Raw genomic sequence first — 22,653 nt, 5'->3', positions numbered from 1 at the left:
CTGTTTGGTATTTTACTATTATTTTTGCAGACATTTTTGTAAGTTAATTTTTCACTGCCGCCCAGCCCCTGACCATGTGTTGCTTATCAATATTTTCTGGAAAATCTTTAACAGTCAAGAATTCCTTTTTTCCAATAAGCAACTGTATTTTCCTTCCATTTCTGACTATCTCATTCTGCACCATTTTCATTCCCTGTAATCCATTTTGCTCTCCCTGAAACATCAACTGTGTTTCTCCTTCCACAGATACCAGTGATTAATGCCAAAGCCCTGTTGCCTGTGGAGAGGGTGATGTTTGACTTTCTTGTACAGCTGCAGTTTGTGTGGTGAAGGTGCTCCCACAATGTGGTTGGTTAAGAGACATTACAGAATATTCATTCAGCAACAGTAAAGATCTGAAGATAATGTCCAAATCAACAAGCATGATATTTTTATTATCATGCTTATAATTCCACAAAAATATTATTCGGAACTTTAGACATAAGGCCGGAGATGGTGATATTAGGTCAGGTGACCAAAAGCATTGCCAAACAAGCAAGTTTTGAGGAATGTCTTAAAGGAGGAAAGCAGACCTGAGAGGTTTTGGGCTGTGAATTTCAGACCTTGTTGCTTTGGCAACTGTAAAAGCAGCCACATAGTTGAAGTAATGAATTAACAGATCATTGGGAGTCTCGAACATAATGGGTGGTCAAGGTCTCAAAGGTTGTGTGATGCGGCGAGCTAGGGATGATCACAACCAGGAATTAAATCAAGGGTGAGAATTTTAAATTGAGGGATGTGGGCCAGATGCTGGCAGGTGAGACTAGATTGGGTTGGGATATCTTGTTGGCATGGACAGGTTGGATTGAAGGGTCTGTTTCCATGCTGTACATCTCTGTGGCTCTATGTTGTTGATTATGAATAGGAGCCTTTTGATGGATCAAGAAGTTTTGGTAGAGGGAGTACTTGGGCAGCAGAGATTTAGTTTTTCTTGAGATTACAGGGAGGTTGAATGTGGGAAGCTGGCCAGGAGTATGTTTGGATAATGAAGTCTGGAGATAACACAAGATGGACGAAAGTGTATAAGCTGAGACAAGAGTGGAATCAGCTAGAATTAGTGGTCTTGGAGTGGGACTTGGCTGTCACCCTCACCTCGCCTCTGGGATTCAGTTAGTTGTCAGGTTGTGAATCAGGGCAGTAATACAATCGGGATCTGAGTGGCCCTGGTGGAGCCTAAAATGAGTGTCGCTGAGCTGACTGTTGCTGAGCAGCTGCTGCTTGATAACCCTGTTGATGACATTTTTCATCACTTTACTGCTGATCGAGTGTGGACTGATAGAGGGAAATTGGCTGGGTTGGATTGCCCTGTGTTTTTGTGTTGAACATGCCTGGGCAATGTTCCACATTGTCGGTAGATGCCAGTGCAGGAGCGGTACGTGACTTGGTGGGTGGCAAGTCTGGAGCACAAGCTATCAGTATTATTACCAGAATGTTGGCAGGGCCCATAGCCTTTGCACTACTTAACCATTTCTTGATGTTATTCAAACTCAACCGAACTGGCTTAAAACTCACATCTGTGATGTTAGAAACCACTGGAGAAGGCTAAGATGGATCATCCCACTTTGTACTTCTGGCTGCAGATTGCTGCAAATGCTGTCATCTTATCTGGTGCATGTATATGTGAGGCCCCTGCATCAGTAATGGTGGGGATTTCTGTGATGCTTCCTCCAGTGAGTTGTTTAATTGTCCATCACCATTCACAACTGGGTGTGGCAGAACAGCAGAGCTCCGATCTGTTCCATTGGTTGTGGGATCGTTTAGCTCTGTTGCTTGCTGCTGATGCTGTTTGAAATGCAGATGGTCCTGTTTGGTAGCTCCACCAGGTTGGCACTTCATTTTTAGGTATGCCTGGTGCTGCTCTTGGCATGTCCTCCTTTCCTGTCCATTGTGATGGGTGAGAGCGGGATTTACAAACCCATGACATTTCACATTGTGCTGGAGTACAGTTCTGCTGCTGCTGATGTCCCACAGTTCCTCAGAGATATTCAGTTTGAGATCCTACATCTCTTCAAAGTCTGTCCCATTTAGAACGGTGATAGTGTCACTCAACACAATGGAGGTTTTTCTCAACTTTAAGCCAAGACTTGTGACTCCAAAAAGAATGTTTGATGGTCACTCTTACCGATACTGTCATAGACAGATGTATCTTAAGCTGGTCAATTCATAACAATGAGATAAAGTATGTTTTTCCCTCTTGGTTCCCTCACCACCTGCTGCAGACTCAGATGAACAGCTATGTCCTTTAGGACCAGGCCAGCTCAGTCAGTAATTCTGTTGCAGAGTTAGTCTCGATTGTGGACATTGAAATCCTGTACCCAGAGTACGTTTGACACCATTTCACTTCCTCAGTGCTTCCTTCAAATGTTGTTCAACATGAAGGAGAACACTTCCATCAGCCAAGGGAGGACAGTACGTGATAATCAGCAGGAGCCATGAGATTTCCTAGTGTCCGGAGTCTATGCTGAGTACTCCAAGGGCAAATCCTCCCTGTCTGTGCCACAACCTCTGCCTGGTCTGTCCTGCTGGTGGGGCAGGACATATCTAGAGATTTCAGGAGAAAGTGAAGACTGCAGATGCTGGAGATCAGAGTGAAGAGTCTGGTGCTGGAAAAGCACAGCAGGTCAGGCTGATGAAGGGCTTAGGCTTGAAACATCGATTCTCCTGCTCCTCGGATGCTGACTAACCTGTTGTGCTTTTCCATCACCACAATCTCAATATCTTGGGATGGCGATGGTGGTGTCTGGTCATTGTCTGTAAGGGTTGATTTCATGAGTATGACTATGTCAGGCTGTTCCTTGATTGGTCTGTGAGACAGCTCTGCACATTTTGGCACCAAAATCCAGATATTAGTCTGGAGGACGTTGCACCATCGAGAGGGCTGATTCTGTGGTTGTAATTTCTGGTGCCTTCTTAGATGCCGAGTGGTCCATCCAGTTTAATTCCTTTGTTGAGACTTTGCAGTGATGAATACAGTGAGTAGCTTGCTGGGCCACTGTCAGGTTGGCAGGGTTTTTTTCCGCCATTGACAATGGTTCCATGGAGATCAGGAGATTCCTAATTCCAGTTATTTTTTTCTTGAATTCAGATTCCACCATCTGCCAAGATGGGATTCGAACCAGGACTTCAGTTGTTTGTTTTAATATTTTGGATAAAAGTTAAATACATTAGGTTTGTTCACTCACTTTAAATATCACTTACCCAGGTTTTGTTTCTTTGTGAAACATTATCCATCATCGTGTCTCCTCCATCCTTCTCTCCAACAACAAGAGTTTGGAGCACATGGAGTTTCTCTGTCACTAAGACTGAGATAATCCGATCTGCTGCTTCCCTCCCTCCCACTAGCCCACGGAGTCAAACTGCCTTACGTGGTGTTCCCGGCTTTTATCCAAACCTACATCTTTCTCCAATCTCATCTCATGTCAAGCCTTATCAGAGCTCATCTTGACCCTTTACCCTAATCTCACTAAACCATAAACTTTCCAACTCTCTTTTCTCCTCCTCCTCATCAGTCCCCCTCACCGATTCACAGACATTGTTCCTTGTTCTGTCTTTTCTGGTTATGGTCCTTCTCTCCCATTCTGTGAAAAACTGACATTTGACCTCACGGTTGTTGGAAAATCCTGCTCCATCTCAACTCTCCCTTTCCTTTCTGAATTCCTTGCATTTGGTGTCCCTCATGGATCTATCCTTGGTCCCTTCTGTATCTCACCTACATACTGCCAGGAGGTGACATTGTGCAAAAGTACCATGTTGGGTTTCACATGTACACTGACGATGCCCAGCTCTCCCTACCCATCATCCCTCTCCATTAATCCACTGTTACTCAGTTATCAAACTGCTGACCACATTCATACTACTCGATTAGGTGCAGTTTCCTCCAATGAAACATTGTAATGGTTAAACCCGTTGCCTTACAAATTCCTTTACCTAACTGCTGAGCCTCTCCCTCTCACTGGGCACTATGCAGTAGAACTAGACTCTAGACCATAAAGCCATTGTCTCACTTTTTAGCAATGTTTAAAAGAAAGTTCCATCATTCTACGTGTACAATTTGAGATAAAATACTGCAACGTCCATGTGTCAGCCTCTCCAAAAGGTCAATCAACAGAAATTTGTTTGGGGGTGAAATATTTTACTTTTTTGGGGGGAGTTTATTAAACAAAAATGAATCCAAATAAAAATCGTACGCCACGAACATGTAATTTCTGAAGCCGGAGGGCGATTACAGAGACAGGGAGGGTTGTGGGGCCAGAGGGGGATTGTTGTCCAAACATCACTGTGGTGTACATGGACTGCAGCATTTCAGGAAGACAGTCTACCACCACTTTCTCCAAGACAAGTAAAGGTGGCCAATAAATACTGGTCTGGGCAGCAAAGGCAACCCCAAGGGAATAAAACCAAGCAGTGACCTCTCTGAGCTGACTTGCTGTGAAGTTAAAAACCTCTCTGGAAATGGAGTTGGCAGAGAAGAGAAACAGACATTTCACAGCTGCTTTCAGAGAGACCTCACCCTTGGAAGTACTCAGAGCCGGGGATCAGCTCAGTGAGTTTCAGTCTCTTCAAATATCAATCTTAGTCGGTTTTATTTTATTAAATCTACAATCGTGAGTCAGGTGAGGATTTCTTTTTAATATCTTAGGGTCTCTTGATTAAATGTTTAAGACATAAAACGTAAGCATTAAGTTATTCTCGGGCAGTATGTTTTGAGAGTTTCAATGATCCTGATGATTGTCTGCAGGAAGTGTGATTGCAAATCCTGTTGGATCACATGGATTAGTGGAGGAATGATTAAAGACAGTGAGGAATTGACAGAAGCCGGGGGGTGTGATAGGTGGCAGTGTCAGGAATGCAGAATACTGCAGATACAGTCAGGTAGATGGGTTACCTCCAGGAAAACTAGGAGGGGTAGGTCGGTACTGCAGGAGTCTCCTGTGGCTATCCCCATCTCAGACAAGTATACTGTTTGGAAAATGTAGGTGGTAATAGACTTTCAGGGAAATGGAGCACTGACAGCCAAGTTACTGGTACTGAGATTGGCTTCTAACATAATGTGAGGTATATCCAGTGCCACAAGATCGATGGTGATAGGGGACTCTCTGGGATATTATAGCAATTACAGAGGCATCACTCAGGGATGGATAGGACGAGCAGCTTAATGTTCTAGGGTATAGATGCTATAGCAAGGATAGAAAGGGAGCAACAGAGCAGGGAGAGAGGTGTTTTTGATTAGGGATAACATTATGGCTGGGCCTCGGGAGGATATTCCTGGGAGTACATATTTGGTGGGTACTGAGAAATAAGAAAGCGATGACCATCTTACTGGGATTGTATTATAGACTCTCTTCCAATAGTCAGCAGGGAATTGAGACACAATTTTACCAGGAGACCTCAGTTATATGTAAGAATAATATGGATGCAATGATAAGTGGTTTTAACTTTACCAACATAACCTCGGAATGCTGTAGTGTTAAGGGCTTGGATGGAAAGGTATTTGTTCAGTGTGTACAAGAACATTTCAGATTCAGTTTGTAGGATGTACCTACTAGAGAAGGAACAAAACCTGACCTTTTTTCTTTCTTCATTCACAGGATGAGGCTGTCACTGGCTCGACCAGCATTTATTGCTGCGTTTATCCAGAGGACAGTTAAGAGTCAACCACATTGCTATAGGTCTGGAGTCCCATGCAGACCAGACCAGGTAAGCATGGCATTTTCCTTCCCTAAAGGTCATTAGTGAACCACATTGGTTTTTCCAACAATTGACAATGGATTCCTTGTCGTCACTAGATTATTTTTTCCAGATATTTGTTGAATTCACTTTCCAAAATCTGCCGTGATGGGATTCAAACCTGGGTCCCCAGAACGTTATCTGGGTCTCTGGATTAACTGTCTAGCGATAATTTCACTCCGTCATTGCTGCCTCTTAGGAAATGAGGCAGGGTGAGTGACTGAGGTATCAGTGGGGCAGCACATCAGCACCAAAGATCCCACAAGTATTGTGGCTCAGTGGTTAGCGCTGCTTCCTCAGCACTAGGGATCTGGGTTTGATTCCAGCCTCGAGTAACTGTCTGTGTTGGAGTTGGCACATTCTCCCCAGTATCTGTGAGGGTTTCCTTCGGGTGTTCCAGTTTGCTCCCACAGTCCAAAGATGTGTAGGTTAGTTGGATGAACCATGTTAAATTTCCCATAGTGTCTCGATGCAGTATATGAGGTTTTGGGATATGCAGGCAAATCTCTGCCTGATGTGAAAAGATCCTTTTGTGGTCTTGGTCAGAGGGAGGTGTGGCGGCCACATGTTTTACATCTCCCATGGCGGCAAGGAAGGGTCAAGGGTGTGGAGCGAGGGTTGGTGGGAGGGTGTGGACCGAACATGGAAGGCGCAGCGGGAATGGTCTCTGCAGAACACAGATAGGGTTAGGGAGGGAAATATGTCTCTGGTGGTGGGGTCTGACTTTAGGTCGCAGAAATAAGAGGTTAATGTGCTGTATCTGGAGATTAGTGGGTGGAAGGTGAAGACCGCAGGGTTATATTCTTTATTGTGGCTGGAGGGGTGGGGTAAAGGCGGAGGTGCAGGAAGTGGAGGATATGTGTTGGAGGGCATTGTTGATCAAGTCAGAGGAAAATTACGGTCCGTGAAGTAGGCCTTTCTGGGATGTCCTGGAGTAGAATCCAAAGAGATTAAACAAATATATCACAGACAAGAGATTAACTGGACCAGAGAATAGGACCCCTTAAAGGTCAACAATGCTGTCTATGGAACCACAGGGGGTGGGAAAGATATGCAAATATTTCACTTCATTTTTACTGGAAAAGTATATGGAAGCTCGAGAGTTTGGAGAAATAAACAGTGATAACGTGAAAAGTGTCCATGTTCCAGAGGAGGTGGTACTGGATGTCTTAAATCGCATCAAGGTGGATAAAGCCCTGGAACCTGATCAGGTGTATCCTGGAACTTTCTGGAAATCTAGGGAACTGAATGTTGGGCCTCTCCTGAGGTATTTGTATCGTTGATAGCGACGGGTCAGGTGCCATTATTTTTTAAAAGTGGTAAGGTGAGAACAGTGAGCCTGAAGTCAGTGGCAGGCAAGTTGTTGGAAGGGATTCTGAGGGATAGGATATCCATCTATTTGAAAAGGTAATGAATGATCAGGGAGACTCAATGTGGCTTTGTACATGCACAATTGTGTTTCACTAACTTGAGTGAGTGTTTTGAAGTGACAAAGAAAATTGATTAAGCCAGGCAGTGAATGTTGTTTATATGGACATTCAACAAGGTTCCACAAAGCAGACTGGTTAGCAGGGTTAGATAACATGGAATGCAGGGAGAGCAAGCCATTACAAAACTACCTTGAAGGTAGAAGACAGAGGATGATGATGGAGGGTTGGTTTGTGGACTGGGGGCCTGTGAGCAGCAATGAGCTGCAAGGATGTATATTGGGCCCTTAAATAAATGACTTGGATGTGAATATGAGGTATGGTCAGTAGGTTTACAGAAGACACCAAAATTGGAGGTGTCGTGGACAGTGAAGAAGGTTAGTTCAGAATACAACAGGATCTTGATTAGATGGGCCATTGGGGCGAGGAATGGCAGACTGGGTTCAATTTAGACAAATGTAAGCTGCTGGAATTTGGAAAGGCAAGTCAGGGCAGGACTTATACACTTAATGGTAAAGTCCTGGGGAACATTGCTGAACAAAGGGACCTTGGAATGCAGGTTCATAGTTCCTTGAAAGTTGAGTCACCGGTAGGCGGGGTAGTGAATGCAGCATTTGGTACGCTCCCCGTTATTGGTCAATGCATTGAATGCAGCTGTTGTAACGTCATATTGTGGCTATATAGGGTGCTGATTACAGCTCTTCTGGAATTCTGTTATCAGTTACAATCTCACTGTTCTTGAAATAATGTTGAGAAACTTGAAAGGGTTCAGAAAACATTTGGAAGGACTTTGCCAGGATTGGATGGTTTGAGCTATTGGGAAAGGCTGAATAGGCTGGGAGTATTTTCCCTGGTGCAGATTTGGTTCCAAGGTCTTGAATTTGCAGAGAGAGAGAGGAATTGTTAACACTGTCACAATTTTTAGTAACTGCTTTCAAGTAATTGGCAAATAATACAAAGTGAAAATGTGAACACTATTTTACTCAGTAAGTTGTGAGCATCTGGAACAGTCTGAATGCCACAGATTCAGCAGGTATTCTGAAACAGACTTGGAATTTTAATCTTTAAGGAAAGATTTGGGGGGCTGTGGGCACATGGGAGGGGACTTGGGACAGACTTGTAGCATCTCCAGAGGGAGAGGATACAGCCTCAATGGGCTGAATAGCCCCCAGGCCTGTGCTCTGTGATACTGCCCCATTCACTGTGAATGATGAATCTCATCCCAGAGCAGAGAGAGGGAGGAGCCAACCACTCACCTCTCAATCGGCGCCGGCTTAATTAACGGCACCTCCAGACCAAGAGGAGGAGAGGCTGTGTAGTCCTGCAGCCAATGGGATTGAATTAGGGGTGTGGCCTGCAAGACAACACCTGTCCATGAGCTGTGCAGGTGCAGTGTCACTGGGTGGGGGTGGGAGAGACAGCAGAGACTGGACAGAGGCTGTTGGACCTGAATTACAAGGTCCCGGTAAATTAAAACTAAAAGAACTGCGGAAGATGTAAATCAGAAACAACAACCAGGAGGTTCTGGAAAAGCTCAGCAGGTTTGGCAGTATCTGTGATTAAAAATCAGAGTTAAAGTTTCAGACCCAGTGTCCCTTCCTCAGGACAGATATTACTGAGGAAAAAAAGTCAGTTTATTTGCAGAAGTTAGTGGGGGGGGAGGGGAGGGTAAAAGGAGTAAAGGATAGGTGGGGATAGAGTGAGAAGAACAGTTGGATAAAGGAGTGGATAACAATCTGGCTAGGGGGGATTGACTAGCTGTTAATGGAGACTGTTCACGAACAGTCTGTTCACTAACCATATCTAGTGTGTAATGGCAGGCTGTGAGAACAAGTCCTGGTGTGTGGGGTAGGGGGCTTCAACATGGGGTTGTTAACCTGTGGTTAGCCACTAACTGTCTCCATTGTAAGCTGTTGCCCACCTATATCACTCCACGATTGGAGCTGCCAAGGACACAAACCTTTGGAATATCCTCCCTAACTCCCCCTCTCCGCCTTAAAGATGTATCTAAAAATCGTTCTCTTTAATCAACGTTTCCATCCTTCGTGAAGCATTTTAGGAGATTTGTCATTGTGAAAGGCTCCACACAATGCAGGTAGTTGTTGTTATTGTCTGACATCAGGAGAAACAGGGATGAGCCCTCTCTCTCTCATACCTGATGAACAGCAGCAAAAGCAGGAAGCACTGAGCATGCTCCAGCCCACAATGGGCCTCGGATTATTGATGTCAGCGCAGGACCAATAAGAGTGGGCGAACGGGGGCGAGAGGTGCTAGTTGGTCCTTCAACCAATCAGAGTGAATGAGGGGTGAGACAATACTCAACCACGTGATAAAATTCACTGACAGCACACTGTTGTTGTGACCAAGGCATTGGAAATGTGTGAAGGTGAAGGGCAGAGGAAAGGAAAGACATATTGACCAGGAAGAGGAGGAAATTTTCATGGTATGGGATGAGAGGTTTAACAGAACTCGTGCACATTGTAAAACACAAATTTGAAAATCCCAAATTCTGCACCATTCTCCCTTCCTATAATGCATTTTGCACTCCCTGAAATATCAACTGTGTGTTTCTCCCTCCACAGATACCAGTGATCAGTGCCTGTGGAGAAGGTGATGTTTGACTTCTTTGTATAGCTGCAGTTCGTGTGGTGAAGGTGCTCCCACAATGTCGTTGGGTAAGAGCTGTTATAGATTATTCACTCAGCGACAGTGAAGAGTTGACAATGTGTGTGCAAATCAACAACAGTTTTTTTTATCATGTTTATAATTCCACAGAAATACTATTGAGAACTTCTGACATAAGGCCACAGATGGGGATATTAGGTCAGGTGATCAAAAGAATTGCCAAATAAGCAGGTTTTCAGAAATACCTTAAAGGAGGAAAGCAGGTCTGAGGGGGTTAGGGTGGGAATTCCAGACCGTGTTGCCTTGGCAACAGTAGAAACAACCAGACAGGTGAAGCAATGAATAAACACATCATTCGGAGTCTGAAAGAAAATGAGTTGTCGGGATCTCACAGGTTGTGTGGTGCAGGGAGACAGGGATGTTCACAGCCAGGAATTACATCAAGGGTGAGAATTTTAAATTGTTGCTTGTTAATAGGAGCCTTTTGATGGATCAACAAGTTTTGGTACAAGTGAGCACTTGGGCAGTAGGGTTTTAGATACTCTTGAGATTACATGTAAGTTGAATGTGGGAGGCTGGCCAGGAGTGTGTTTGGATAATGAAGTCTGGAGATAACAGGGATGGACGAGTATTTCAGTAAATGAGCTGAGACTAGGGTGGAGTTGGGTGATATCACTGATGTAGAAATAGTGCTTTTGGAGTTGGGCTCCTCCTCCTCCTCATCACTCCCCCTCACCAAATCACAGATATTGTTCCTTGTTCTATCTGTCTGTCTTTTCAGGTTATGTCCTTCTCTCCCATTCTGCTACAAACTAATATTTGAACTCACCATTGTTTGAAAAACCTGCTCCATCCCGACACTCCCTTTCCTTTCTGAATTCCTTGTATTTGGTGTCCCTTAAGGATCTCTCCTTGGTCCCTCCTGTTTCTCACCTACACACTGCCAGGAGGTGACATTGTCCAAAAGGACAGTGTTAGGTTTCACATGTACACTGACAATGCCCAGCTCTCCCTCCCCATCATCTCCCCCCCCCCCCCCTCCATCACTCAGTTATCAAACGGCTCATCACGCTCCCACTACGCGATTGGCTGCAATTTCCTGCAATGGAACATTGCAATGGTTAAACCCATAGCCTTCAGTTGCTATAACAAATTACTTTCCCTTACTGCTGAGCCCCTCCCTCTCTCTGGGAACTATCTGAGGCAGAACCACACTCTTCACAATATTGCTGTCATATCTGACCCCAAGGTGACCTTGCGATCAGACATCTACACAATCACAAACACCAGGAATTCCAATCTCTTAAATGTTGCTTGTCTCCACCTCACCCCAGCTCCATTGCTACTGAAACCCCTGACCCGTGTCGGTGTTGCCTTAAACTTGAGGAATCCAAAACAGAACCCGTGATTCCGCGACTATCCCAGCATCTGGTTCCAGACTTCCTCATGATGGGAAACATCCTCTCCGTATTTACCCTGTCAAACTCCTTAAGAATCCTACATGTTACAATGAGGTCACCTCTTATTCTTCCCAAATCGAGTCAGTAGAGTCCCAACTTCTTCAGCCTTTTCTTAAAAGATAATCCCTGCAAACCAGGGTTCATTCCAGTCAATCTTCTGTGAAATGTCTCTGATGGAATGATGTATTTCCTTAAATAAAGGGACCAAACCTTCTGTCATTACTCCAGATGTGGTCTCACTCGCACTTTATAAAGTTACTCTCAGGTATATACTTCAAACAACTCCCTTTAAACTTGCACAGATGTTGTTGGAAATGCCCAGCAGGTCATGCAACATCTGTGAAGAAAAACCAGTTCAAGTTTCGGGTCTGGTCACCCTTCCTCAGATACGTTAACTCTAATTTCTTTTCACAGATGCTGCTAGACCTGCTGAGCTTTTCCAGAAACTTCTGTTTCCTCTTCCTGGTTTACAGCATCTTCAGTTGTTTCGGTTTGCATATTCTTTAAACTTGCCATCTCTCCTCTAGAATTTGTCATTTCCACCTTGAAAAAAAGATTCACATTTGTTTGGTCTCCGCTACCATGGGAAAAAAGAAACCATGACTAGTCACCCTATCATTGCTCCTCATAATTTTATAAAGTTCGATAAAGCCACCTAAAGTGTCCAGTGCTGCAAGGAAATAGCCTCAGCCTATTCAGCCTCTCCCTATGGTTCAAATGTTCCAAGACTGGCAACACTCTAGTAAAACTTTTCTGAACTCTTGCAAGTTTCCCAACATCTTTCCTATAACTGGGAGACTGGAATTGAAAGCAGTCCGGGAATTCCAAAAGTGGCTGAGCCAATAAACTGTGCAACCGAAACATGATCTCCCAACTCCTATCCTCAATGCACTGCCCAATAACAGCTAGCATACCAAACACCACCTTCACCGACCTGTCTACCTTCAACCCCACTTTCAAGGAACTATCAACCTACACTGCACGGTCTGTTTGTCTGTCAACACTTCCCAGGAACTTGTCATTAAGAGGTTGAGTCCTATTCTGGTAACATCTTTCTGAAATCAGGGAGACCACAATTGAATACAGTATTCTAAAACTGGCCTCACCAATGCCCTACTCAGCCACAATGTGACCTCCTAATCCCTATACTCAGTGACAGAATCCCTACAGTGTGGAAGCAGGCATTTCGGCCCATGAGACCATACCAACCATCGGAACAGCATTCCACCCTAACTCTGTAACCTACCATTACCCAAAGCTAATCCAGCTAACCTGCATGTCTTTGGATTTGTGGGAGGAAATTTAGAGCACCCAGAGGAAGCCCACGCAGACACACAGGGAGAATGTGCAAACACCACACAGACAGTAGAATCGCATCGAATCAGCACATTCCATTCAATGTTAGTGTCCCAAATGCCACGTTCAGCACCTGATCTCCCTGAAACTCTACTTTCCAAGAACTATACAGTTGTTCTGAGCCCTTCAGAGGGAATTAAGGTGAGGAGGAGAAAACAGGAACAGGGTTGAGTTTTAGTTCTATAAAATAACTCTCCATCTTCCTCCTCTGTTCCTCCCGTCTCCCCTGGCTCTGTCTGCTTCACCCCCGTCTCCCCCCAATCTGTCCATCTCCGTCACCCCCCCCCCCCCCCCCCCCCAGGGTTGGCCTGTCCCCCAACCCCCTCTGTCGGCCTGTTCCCCCTGCCCCCTCTTTGTTGGTCGCCACCTTCCCCCCCCCCCCCACCGCTCTGTTCCCCCTTTCTGTCAGCCGCCCCCATTCCCCCTGTCTGTTCCCCTCCTCTCTAATCGCACTTTCTGTCCCCACCTGTCTCTGTGCCACCCCTTTCTGTTTCCCCCACCCTTTCCCACCCATTTCGGTCCCACCCCTCTCTATCCACCCACGCCCTGTCTGCCTACCCTCCCTCCCCGTCCCCTAGTTCTGTACCTCCCCCACTGCCAGGCAAATATCTTGTCTATTTACTGCATCCATGCCCAGCCTGATTTTAAAAATCTCTTTCAGGTCACCATTCAGCCTCTGACGCTCCAGGGAAAACAGTCTATCCAACCTTGGCAACATGCTATAATTCTCTTCTGATCTCTTTTAAAGTTTAAGAACATCCATCTGATGGGAAGGAGAACCGAATTATATGGAATATTGATTCAGCAACTTTTGCAATGTCCTGTACAGCCGCAATATGACCTCCCAACCCCTATACTCAATGCTCTGACCAATAAAGACAAGCAGACGAACTGCCACCTTCACTATCCTATCTACTTGCTACTCTACTGTCAAGGAACTATGAACCTGCACTCCAAGGACTCTTTGTTTAGCAGCATTCCCTAGGAACTTACTATTAACTGTATAAGTCCTGCTAAAGTTTGCTTTTCCAAAATGCAGCAGCTTGCATTTTTCTAAACTGAACTCCTTAGCTCATTCACCCATCTGATCCAGATCCTCTTGTACTCTGAGGTAATCTTTTTCCCTGTCTGCTACACCTCCCATTTTGTTGTCATCTGCAAACTTACTAACAATACCTCTTATGTTCACATCCAAATCATGAATAAAAATGGCTATAAGTAGTCGATCCAGCACTGATCCTTGTGACACTCCAGTGGTCACAGGCCTCCAGCCTGAAAAGCACCCTCTGCCTTCTACCTTCGAGCCAGTTCTGTACTCCATGCGATCTAACCTTGCTGACCAGTCTCCCATGAGGAACCTTGTCAAACACATTACTGAAGTCCATGTAGATCATGTCCATGCTCTGACCTCAGCAATCCTCTTTGTTACTTCTTCAAAAAAACTGAGTCAAATTCATGAGATATGATTTCCCATGCACAAAGCTGTTATTAGTATCCAGGATTTAACTCTGTACATTGGGGTCTGTGTTGCCCAGTTATAGGTGTTAATATTCTGGATGAAGTTCAAGTACGCCAGCATTTTGTCAGTGACTCTGTTAATGTCACCAACACAGGTGAGTTCCTTTTGAAAGGCAGTCCCTGTATCCCTTGCCCACCAAGAAGTAGTGCAAGTGTCCTTACCTCTGGACTAGGAGGATCAGGCTCAGAGTTGAGTAACAGCATCTCTGAAGAGGCTGATTAGTAAACCTGCACAAGCCACTAGGCCATACTGTCTCCCACCTGTCCCTGCCTGAGCCTCCAAACAGAATCTTCCTGTAATTTCTCTCCTGTCAGACTCTCCCATTGCTCAGTTTGTCCAGGATCCCCTCCTGCTGCTGCACTGATCCTGTCTCTCACTGACCTGTCCATCCCCCAGTGTACTCCACATTCATTCATTGTTTACAATCCCGTTATCCCAGTCTTCCAGCCCCGCCCCCTCCCGTCGATAGAGACGGCTCAGTGGTTAGCACTGCTGCCTCACAGCACCAGGTACCTGGGTTCGATTCAGCATGGAGTCCAGTTACAAGTGGAGTTCCGCAGGGATCAGTTCTGGGTCCTCTGCTGTTTGTAATTTTTATTAATGACTTAGAGGAGGGAGTCGAAGGGTGGGTCAGTAAATTTACAGATGATACAAAGATAGGTGGAGTTGTGGACAGTGAGGAGGGCTGTTGTCGGCTGCAGAGGGACTTAGATATGATGCAGAGCTGGGCTGAGGAGTGGCAGATGGAGTTCAACCCTGCCAAGTGTGAGGTTGTCCATTTTGGAAGAACAAATAAGAATGCGGAATACAGGGTTAATGGTAGGGTTCTTGGTCAGGTGGAGGAACAGAGGGATCTTGGGGTCTATGTACATAGATCTTTGAAGGTTGCCACTCAGGTGGATAGAGTTTGTAAGAAGGCATATGGAGTATTATCGTTCATTAGCAGAGGGATTGAATTCAAGAGTCGTGAGGTGATGTTGCAGCTGTACAGGACTTTGGTTAGGCCACATTTGGAGTACTGTGTGCAGTTCTGGTCGCCTCACTTTAGGAAAGATGTGGAAGCTTTGGAGAGGGTGCAGAGAAGATTTACCAGGATGTTGCCTGGAATGGAGAGTAGGTCGTACGAGGATAGGTTGAGAGTTTTCGGCCTTTTCTCGTTGGAACGGCGAAGGATGAGGGGTGACTTGATAGAGGTTTATAAGATGATCAGAGGAATAGATAGAGTAGACAGTCAGAAACATTTTCCCCGGGTACAACAGAGTGTTACAAGGGGACATAAATTTAAGGTGAAGGGTGGAAGGTATAGGGGAGATGTCAGGGGTGGGTTCTTTACCCAGAGAGTGGTGGGGGCATGGAATGCGCTGCCCGAGGGAGTGGTAGAGTCAGATTCATTGGCGACCTTTAAGCGGCATTTGGATAGGTACATGGATGGGTGCTTAATCTAGGATAGAAGTTCGGCACAACATCGTGGGCCGAAGGGCCTGTTCTGTGCTGTATTGTTCTATGTTCTATGTTCTATTCCGGCCACGGCGACTGTCTGTGTGGAGTTTGCGCATTCTCCCCGTGTCTGAGCGGGTTTCCTTTGCGTGCTCCGGTTTCCTCCCACAATCCAAAGATGTGCAGGGCAGGTGAATTGGCCATTCTAAATTGCCCATAGTATTAGTTACATTAGTTAGGGGGAATGTGTCAGTATGGACTTGTTTGGCCAAAGGGCCTGTTTCCATCGTGTAGGGATTCTGATATATTGGGCAGCAGCTGCTGTCAATCACCTGGACTCCTGTATGATTGGGAGCATGTGCTGTAGCAGGGGAGACCAGTGCATGCGTGCAGTGCTGGCCAACTGTGCGAGTATGCGCAGTATAGGTCAGTGTCTGGGAAGGAGGCTGTAGGTGAGAAGGATTAATCTATCATTAGCAACTTCATCCCTCTGGGAGCAGGACCCAGGGAAATGGCCCTTTTCTTGCTACTCTGACATGTGATCAGACTATCAGTGGTGCAGTGTTTTGCAGAAAGTTATCAGAACTCTTTTGTGAAGATTCAGGGTTGTTATGGAAAGGTTCAAGGATGGGCCTGCAATTAGAATTCTAATTTGGCTCATTTTAGTCAGATGGGTCTTGGCCAGAGTGTGCAGGAAGCGGTGTATGCAGGATGGTTCTCATCAGGAGCTAGGAAACTGAATTCGAAGAGAGTGTGTGTGAGAGAACTGGGTGTGGGGGGATTGGTTTGGATTTCAGTTCACAGAAGAGAGAAATTGTGAGACTGAGGTTTAAAGCTTTGGGGGAACAAGGAAACTACAGTTTAATACTACAATTGTCTTATGGATTTCCATCCTGTATTAACAGTGGTAACTTGTGTGCTCTGTTGTATGGTACTGAAAGGGTGGATTTGCGGATGAGAAATGCAAATTGAACTTCCTGTTCAGATCTGATAGTTACTTGATCTGTGCCGATCTGAATATCATTGGCCTTTTCATCTGGAAGGAAAGGTGTGCATTCTGTCCGTGGGCGAATATTTCAAATTTCAGTGTGACTGCAAAAGTACTGAGACACAGCCAAGTCCATGTCAGCGTGGTGAGTGTGGAGAGAGATTTCATTTGTTTTTGAAATTCTGAAAAATCATGGCACATTTCCCAGGAACAATTAAGCCACAACTTTGCTTTGTAGAAGGACAAGTCTTTAATTAACCATACAACCAGAAAGACACAAGGATACCTGCACCATGGGGAACACTATGAAAACAGGATTGTTGTAAAGGAGTTCATTCTCGATCATGGATTGTAATCCATTGGCATTGTCTTGTCGGTTCCAGCGCCGTGGGGAAATACTGGAAATGTGATGAATGTAATGTCGGTTTCAGTTATTAAACTGTAAAAAGTGCAGAACAATTTACAAGGATGTTGCCAGGACTCAGGGGTCTGAGTTATACGGAGAGGTTGGACAAGTGAGGATTTTATGTTTAGAGCAGAGGAAACTGAGGGGGTTCTTTTCTAGAAGTGTATAAGACCATGAGAGGCATGGATAAGGTGAATGCACTCAGTCTTTTTCCCAGGAACTCCAGGATTGGACGGCTTGATTGGATCAGTTTAAGGTTAGAGGAGGAAGAATAAAAGGGAAGCTGAGGGGCAACTGTTTTACACAGAGGGTGGTATGTATATGGAATGAGCTGCCAGTGGAAGTGGTTCAGGCAGGAACACTCTCAACAGGTAAAAGACATTTGGACAAATACATGGATAGGAAAGGGTCAGAAGCAGATGGGCCAAGTGCAGGGAAATGGGGTTCGCGTGGATGGACATTCTGGTCGGCTTGGGCCAAAGGGCCTGTCTCTGCTGTAGGATTCTACAACTCCTAAGTGCATGTGCTATTTCTCCCACGAACTCTGTTGGTATCCTGGGATGTATTCCATCAGGGCAATGAGACTTGTTTACCTTTAGCTCCATTAGCATATCCAGTTCTAACACTTTCACGATAATGGTTATTATCTAGGTCCTCACCCTCCTTAGTCTCCTTATCCATTACTGCCATGCTCTTTGTATCTTCCACTGTGAAGACTGACTGCTGTGTGCTCATATTTCTGAACCCTGCTGGATAGGAATAACTCGGCACAGAACTCTGAGTGGTCTTCTTTGAGTCTTTATTGATGAGACATGGCAGTTACATGGAGAGTGTACATACAAAATACCTTCAGGCAGCATCAGGTAACTCCCCGCCTGTCCCATGTACAGCTCCCATTCTTATACCTTTATGGTTTGGGACTTTGAATAGAGACTGTCTCTCAGTATTATCTTCATGGCAACAGCAGTTAGAAAGTCTAGTTCAGTTCAGCACTTTGTGGTTAAACCGCACCCCTCCCCCCACGCCCCTGTGGCTCCCTCAAGTACCTGACAGGCACTTCAGTTTCAGTGGGGGATCTATCAGGATTCTGATGTGGAGGAGCCGGGGTTGGGGTGGGGTGGACAAAGTTAAAAACCCCACAACACCAGGTTATAGTCCAACAGGTTTATTTGGAAGTACAAGCTTTTGAAGTGTGCTGTGATTTTTAACTTGATCAGGATTATCTCTATGGTAACAGTTAAGTGCTTCAACAATTACAGAGGCCATATGTTCCCCACAGAATAGGTTCCCCTCTAGCAGTGTAAACAGCTATTCTGGCCCTGGGGATAGTTACTCATCACTTTTCTCCCCCAATCCCATCTCGCTTTCTGTTGATCTTTAAAGTTTTTCTAAGCTCCTAGTTTCTCCTTGGTCTTTGCCAATCTGTGTGCATTCTATTTCAGTTTGATAGACTCTCTTATTTCCTGAGCCACCCACTGCAGATTATTCCTTTTCCTACAGTCCTTCCTTTTCCCTGCTATATAATTTTGCTGAGCACTTCAAAACATTGCTTTGATATTCCCCCACTGTCCGACAACTCTCCCACCATAAAGCCTTTGTTTCCAGTCTACATTTGCCAACTCCTGCCTCATCCTATTGTAGTCTCCTTTTGTTTAAGCACTGGATCTTGGGAGTGGATCTAATCTTCCAGCTTTCCATCTGTGTTCTAAGTTCAACCAAGCTTATCAGAAGCCTTTTATCAGATTACGAGGGGAGGCGATGTTTCCTGGGAGTTTTGGTTTTCATTGTCAGTGACCTTGGCTTTGTAAAAAAGTACAGGATAGATATTCACAACAGAGTATTCTGGACGGTGTGAATGTACGACGCAATCTAAACCATAAATCACTGTCTCCCCTCAGTTTAAAATTGCAAAATCATTATCTCCTCCATGCTTCCTCACTATCTAAGCTGGGAATGCTAATCCACCTGACTATGTCATTTTCCGAAAACCTCCTTTGGTGAAGGTGGTGATTTTTGGATTCAGCTTTCCAGTTATTACCGAAAGAAGATAAGTACTGGGCACAGGAGAGGCAATGCAGCCCTTCGAACCAGCTCCACCATTTAATACGGTGATGATTGAGCTCACATCAGTCTCAGCTGGATTTTCCTGCCTGCTCTTTCTCACCCTTCAACTCATTGCAAATTCAACATCTGTATCTCTTCATTAAATTGACTCATTGTCCTGGCATCCACCGCATTTTGAAAAGGGAATTCCACAGATTCTCAACACATTCAGACAAGTACATTCTTCCTCATGAGAATAGAATAGAGTCCCTCTAGTGCAGAAACAGGGTATTCATCCATCGAGTCCACACCAACCTGTGATGAGCATTCCATTCAGACCCACTTGCATTTCCCATGGCTAATTGTCTAACCGGCATGTGCATGACACTGTCGGCAATTTAGCATGGGCAATCCACCTAACCTGCATATCTTTGGACTGTGTGAGGAAACTGGAGAACTGCACGAAACCATGCAAACATGGGGAGAATGTGTAAACTCCACACAGATGCTGTGAGGCAGCAGCGTTCGCCACTGAGCCACCTCTGCTTAAAACCTACTGCGCCTTATTAACCTCCCTATTCCCCAATTGGCTGAATCTATGTTCCTTACGTCAGAAATCAGGTTGTCTAAGCGGATGTCTCAGTAAATCCCAGTGACAGCTCACATGTCCCGTGTGTCTGAATGGGGATCCGATACACAACATCCTCCATCCCACAATTTTCATTCATGTTCCAGAGACATGGCTCCAGTGGCTGCATGAGGACTGCAACTCCCAAATTCTGAGGCAGGGACCATACGTCTGTGGGGAAACCTGGCACTGCACACTTACAGAATGTGGGTGGGTTTTGGAGCGTGTGCGTTGGGGTAACTAGTGGAAAGTATTTCACACTGTGATTGTCTGGAGGAGGAACGTATTTGCTTGTAGTATTGATCTGTTGGAGGGTCAAAGTGTCACCACACCCACATGGGACCAAGTTACATTCCCAACTTGTCATAACACTGGAATCTACCAGTGAGAAACAAAGAAGGATCTGACCCATTCTCCCAGACTGAAGGTTCCTCTTCTGTCCAGGATCTGCCACCTCCCTTTCTGTTTCCTTTTGTTTCATTCTGCTGTTAGATTATTGACTTGTAGCAACTGAAGGGAAAGGAAATGAACCCAGAAAGGGTGCAGAGTATAACCAGGGACGGGAAGTTGTGGCATAGACCTGTTTATCAACAACTCCATGAGAATGGGGAGGGTGTACAGTAGGGGGTAGTAGAGTCAGAATGGTGGGAGAGAGTAAGTGGGCTGGAGGGTTACAGCTTTGAGGGAAGGAAGAGGAAAAAGATATTCCAGAGAAATTAGAATTGTCTGTTCTGAATTTCTAATCTGTACATATTCCTTTATACAGGGTGCTAGATGGTGAAGATTTGCAGACTGAAATCTCAGCATCATGTGCCGATCATGATAAAGTTACCCAGAATTTGAAGAACCAAAGATGGAGAATCACTCAGCCAAAATCCTGCAACACCCTCCTCCCAGCATTGTCGGTCTATCTGCGCCAAATGGACTGTGAATGGTACAAGACAGCAGCTCACTCCCATCTTCTCAAGGGTAACGAGAGATGGGGAATAAATGCTGGCTGAGCCAGTGATGCCCATATCCTGGAAACGGTTTCTATCTCTCGTTGCTGAAACCCAATTGATGTTACTGCAGGATGATGAGGGAGGCTGAGTGCATCCTCCAGGAGGCAGCACCATCACATTGCCCCTGCCTGCACCCACACAGTAATACAGCAACGCCACTGGAACAAAAGGCAGTGAAGCCCAAGGAGGACTTAGATATAGTTCTTTGAGGTAAAGTCATGAAAGGGGATTGGAATACAGCAGGAACAGGAGATTGAGCTGCATGGTTAGCTGTTTCCCCTTGAATGGTGGAGCAGGATTGAAAGGCCGAATGGCCTCCTGCTGCTATCTCCCATGTATGTATATAGCCATGGAGCCTGGGTAGGAAGAAGTAAGCAGGGCAGGGATTCTCCAGGAGATTGCACTTCCACATCAGTTTTCAGTGAGGGATGGTTTGATGAATTTTATTTAACATTTGTCTTTAACACAAGGTTTGTGAATATGGTTTTAAAATATTGTCACTGTTTATTCCACAATAAGTAAAACTAAAAGAAATGAAACTATCTGAATATGACAGTTTTTAAAAATTTCAAATGTCCTGTAAAACAAAATCCTGTCTATTCCCGGACACCATCTCTTTCCAGTTACTCAAACGCCAGGGAAGTATTCCCTCCCTCTCTGAACATTTGGTTTGATTTAACTGCTTTTCAGTTCTCCTTCTGTGAGTTGTGAAGTGATCTATTTTCGCGCCCCCCCCCCCCCCCATTTCTCCTACCCAGAAGTGTTATCTTAGATTACAGATTAGATTACATTACAGTGTGGAAATAGGCCCTTTGGCCCAACAAGTCCACACCGACCCGCCGAAGCTCAACCCACCCATACCCTTACATTTACCCCTTACCTAACACTACAGGCAATTTAGCATGACCAATTCACCTGGCCTGCACATCTTTGGACTGTGGGAGGAAACTGGAGTACCCGGAGGAAACCCAAGCAGACACAGGGAGAACGTGCAAACTCCACACAGTCAGTCGCCTGAGGCGGGAATTGAACCTGGGTCTCTGGCGCTGAGGCAGCAGAGCTAACCACTGTGCCACCATGCTACCCATCACACAGCTGTGTGAATGGGTCACATACTTCTTTGTTTCTCGTTGGTTGATTCCAGTGTTATCTCTCACAGCTGAGCAACCTTCCCACGTTCATCATTACACCATTTTGGGTTTTGTTAATGTATAATCACCAGCAGTAAACCACCCGTGTAACCAATTGAATATTTACAAACAAAGCCCATTACGGGCAAAGCAAACCATTACAAATGAGAGTGGGAAGGGACCAAATCAAAGTAGAGTTAGGGGTGAGGGGAAAGCAGTGGAGGTAAAGCACTGTATCCCCTGCGATGCCCACCTCTATCTAAAGACATCGAGAGTATTGATACATACCACATGCTCCTTCTCCATGGACACCCTGCTTTAACCTCAATCATAGAATAGAATCCCAACAGTGTGGCAGGAGAGCATTGGCCCATCAAACCCCACCAACCATCCAAAGAGCATCCCACCTGGAGCACGCCATCCCTGTAACACTGCATTTCCTATGGCTAATCCACTGAGTCTGCACAATCCTGGACACTGTGGACAATTTTGCACAACTGATCCACCTAACCCACAAATATTTGAACTGTGGGAGGAAACCAGAGCACCTGGAGGGAGCCCATACAATCATAGGGGAATGTGCAAACTCCATGCGGGCTGTTGACCAAGGCTGGACTCCAACCTTGTACCTGTTGCTGTGAAGCAGCATTGCTATAATCTCAATTTAAATCAAAACAGATGATCCCTGCGCATTGTCACATTGCTGTTTATTGGAGACTTATTGCCCAGAGAGACATCCTGAGATTCAGAAAGAGACAATATAAATTCAGTCAAGTCCAGCCGAGTTAATGTGATTAACAACATCATCAATACTCCAACAGTGCCATCAGACCTCGTACCTAATCTATCATTTACGATTTTTAACCC

At 45.3% G+C, this 22,653-nt stretch overlaps 1 long non-coding RNA gene across 1 annotated transcript in view; it reads left to right on the top strand.

The window, feature by feature from the left end:
- Window positions 1-21,336, top strand: part of LOC140486864 (uncharacterized) — a 35,571-nt gene extending 14,235 nt beyond the window's left edge. Inside the window, exons 2-4 of the long non-coding RNA XR_011962644.1 lie at window positions 5,628-5,736; window positions 9,776-9,868; window positions 20,422-21,336. This is a non-coding gene — a long non-coding RNA (uncharacterized lncRNA). The remainder of the gene's footprint in view (window positions 1-5,627; window positions 5,737-9,775; window positions 9,869-20,421) is intronic.
- Window positions 21,337-22,653: the final 1,317 nt, after the last annotated feature.

The sequence above is a fragment of the Chiloscyllium punctatum genome, chromosome 16, assembly GCF_047496795.1.
Source record: "Chiloscyllium punctatum isolate Juve2018m chromosome 16, sChiPun1.3, whole genome shotgun sequence".
Lineage (NCBI taxonomy): Eukaryota > Metazoa > Chordata > Chondrichthyes > Orectolobiformes > Hemiscylliidae > Chiloscyllium > Chiloscyllium punctatum.
The sequence above is the reverse complement of the archived record's forward strand: the minus strand, read 5'-3'. Positions and strand labels throughout refer to the sequence as shown.